We start from the raw sequence: 3,364 nt of genomic DNA, 5'->3' as shown, positions 1-3,364 counted from the left end.
CACCGCCCTTATATAGAGCCGGGGGGGGGGGGGGGGGGGGGGGGGGGGCGCACGCGCGCACGGCGCCCCGCCCCCCGCGCAATGGCGGGGAGGGGGGGGCGCCCCCCGCGCAATGGCGGGGAGGGGGGGGCGCGTGAGGGGCGCGAAATGGCGGCCTGGAGGGGCTGAGGGGAGCGCTGGAGCCGCGCCTGCCCGGAGTCCCCGCCGCTTGAAACGGCGCTGTCTGCAAATAAAAAAAGCCCTCACAGCCGAAAAAAGGCGCCTTTTGCTTCCACGGACAGTAGAGCCCCCAGAGGGGGCTGGCGGGGTCTGATGGAGGCGCATACCAACATGGAATGAGAGTGTTAAAGGGTTGAAATGGACCTGAAAGGTCATCTCACTCCAGCCCCCCTGCCCCGGGCAGGGATGCCTCCCACTAGACCAGGTGGCTCAAGGCATTATCCAGCCTTGCTTTGAATGCTGTCGGGGTTGGAGCATCCACAACCTCCCTGGGCAACCTGTGCCAGTGTCTTAACTGTGCTCACAGCAAAGAATTTCTTCCCAATACCCACCCTAAATTTATCCTCTTTCAATTTGTAGCAATTACTCTGTGTCCTATCACTACAGTTCCTAACGCAGTCTCTCTCTCTTTGGCTTCCTGGTGGCCCTCTTCAGGTACCAATCAAAGTCTCTACACGACCAAACATCACACCTGACATTGTTGGACATGCTCCAGCAGTGCTTCCCACTTAAAAGCTTCCTACCTCACTGCCTGGGGTTAGGAGGCAAGGGGGGTGCTGATTTTTCCTTGCTGTGCAGGGCAGAATCCAGCTCCCCATTGTCACAGGGCAGGCAGGTATCCCTGTGGTCCAAATGAACAGCAATTAAGAATGACAGCCTGAAATGACTTGCTATCTCCCTTGTACTGATGTGCCTTGCACTGATTCAGCAACTGGAACAACAAACTAACCCAGAAAAAAAAAATAGTGCAGCGTTTTCCTGACTGGATCAACAAACCAAACCAGCTCAGCTAAAGGCCTGAGCTGGTCCCTCATGAGCTCCCCAGGACTGTGCAGAGCTGCCAGACCAGCTCCCCTTCTCTTCTAAACCCACATTTAAGGCTTGCTGTAGCTGGAGGAAGGGTCCTTGATGATGCTTCTCACAGCCTGGAGAGCTCCACTTGGGTATCCCCTGCAGCATCACCACAACACACACAGACTCATCACATCTAAAGTGCTTGCCATCTGCCAGACTTATCCTGCCCATTTCGTGGGGATCTCCAAGGTATTGTCCTTCATTTAAGGGCAGACATGGTATTACCTTGTTAAGTCCCTCCCTACCTGTGTGTTCATTTTCCAAGGACTAGACTTCTTGATAACATTTAAGGTTTATTTGCAGTGTAAAGGTTAGGAGGAAATGGATCTGTTCTGTTTCACTTTGCCCGGCTATACTAAATAGGGTAATGCACATTTCTCCTTTTCTTATAGAGAACTTTTAAAACTCAAACTATGAAGCCCCTGTTATCATGCTCTTCTTCACAAACCACAGCAGGAGAGCCTGATGCTTACACAGGGCCTTTGCCCCTTTGCAGATCAGCACAGCTTCATTTGGAGCCTCCAGAGCCTCGGCTATCACCACCATCTGGAGCCAGGTTCTTAGGTAATTCCCAAACTGGAGCCAGGTGCATTCACACTGAATCAACGAGGCAGAAAGCCTCCCCCAGCAGCAACTTTGGCCAGACTAAACAAGCAACCTTTACTCTGGTGGTAAATGCACTTTGCCTGGGCAGGGCTCAGCATGCTGCTCTTATCTCAGGAGTGCACATAAAGTGTTGACGAAGCACCCTGGCTTTCTAACAAGCAGTCAGACACACACACAAAAAAAGAGCTTTGTGAAGAATATATAAAAGAGAGGTTAAGTAAGACTGTCTGGAACAGGACAGCTATTTCAGCAGGCAGGGTGTTTTACATCTGGGAACTGAAGGACAGGGGTAAGGAAGGACTAGCTTCGAGCTAGCAGGTGCTACCTCCAATCTGTTATCATTTCAGGTTAGCCCTGGTTTTCCTGGAGCTTCGCTAATTCCCATTGATTTGAGGCCTTCTTTTTCCTCTCAAGTACACAGCATGTATGGCCAGTCTTCGCGAACGAAGATTTGGGAAAGGTCTTTACCCTTCGAGCCTGCGCAGTGGATTTTTTAGGTGAGACACAGTGTGCGCTGAGCTGAGCCCACCCTCTAATCCTAAGGTTCATCTGCCGGGGCCGAGCAAGCTTGGACAGTGGCAGTGAGGTCCTCAGGACGTTGGTTTGTTTAGAGTGACCTTCTCTTAGATGGATGGCCTTACAGGGCTAACGAGCTCCACCTGCCCGGGGGAGTTTCCCTGACCGGGAATCGAACCCGGGCCGCAGCGGTGGGAGTGCTGCATCCTAACCACAGCGTGTAATATTTGACAATAACAAATTGTCACCATGACATAGCTTCCCTGGTTTAGCCACACCACCTGCTAGTTTTCCCACTTGAAAATGGGATTAAAAAAAATAAAACAGCATCAAGAGTTCAAGCACAGGCTGCCTGCCATGGACAACAGGACTGTTTGGAAGAGTGGGAAACTCCAAAGGGTATCCTCAGCCTATTGAGATCAGGTTCAGCTCACAGACATGAGCTGAGACCTTGCACTGAGGGTGTGAACTGCAGTGGCCTGCTGTCTGCCTAACACTTCCTGCTTTTGGTGGGCTTCTGCTCAGACTTGGGGTTTTTCCTGAAGATAAACCTCCCAGATAAGGTGTCAGATGAGGATTCTCAGGCATGGCTTGTCAGTAGGGATGTACAGCTGAATCATTTGGCCATGGCTGGGAGAGAAGGGGGCCTTCCCAGCCTAAACTTGATTTTTAGCCCTATTTTCTGGGAGGAGCATACTCTGCATAGAAAAACTGAGTAGGAAGAGCCTGGAAAGCTGCAGCCAAGCGAGGGACTTTCCTGCAGCAAAATGCATGACTCATTTGCCAGGGGCTGGCGTCCAGGACCGCTGCCTCCCCTACCAACCAGTTGGACCGGGCTGGCACCAGAGCCCAGCTAGCTCCAAAAAGCCGGGTTTGGTGCTCAGTTTTGTCATGCCTACAGCACACAAATTCCTTCCACGTCACCTCGTCCTCCTGGCACTCAATTCTGTGCTTTGCATAAGTGGGGCACGTGAGGAATCTCTGTTTGGCAATCCCTGGAGGCCAGCCAGAGGCCCCTGCAGGCTCTGGTTTTGCAGCCACAGCCAGCTCTGCGGGAGAAGTGCTCTTATTGCAAAAGAAAAAACAAAAAAAAAAAAAAAACAACAAAAAAACCCAAGTGAAATAAATAAAAAGAGGCATTTTCCACAGCAGCTTGGTTTTCAGACTA

Source organism: Chiroxiphia lanceolata, chromosome 8 (assembly GCF_009829145.1).
Source record: "Chiroxiphia lanceolata isolate bChiLan1 chromosome 8, bChiLan1.pri, whole genome shotgun sequence".
NCBI lineage: Eukaryota > Metazoa > Chordata > Aves > Passeriformes > Pipridae > Chiroxiphia > Chiroxiphia lanceolata.
Note: the sequence above shows the minus strand (reverse complement) of the source record.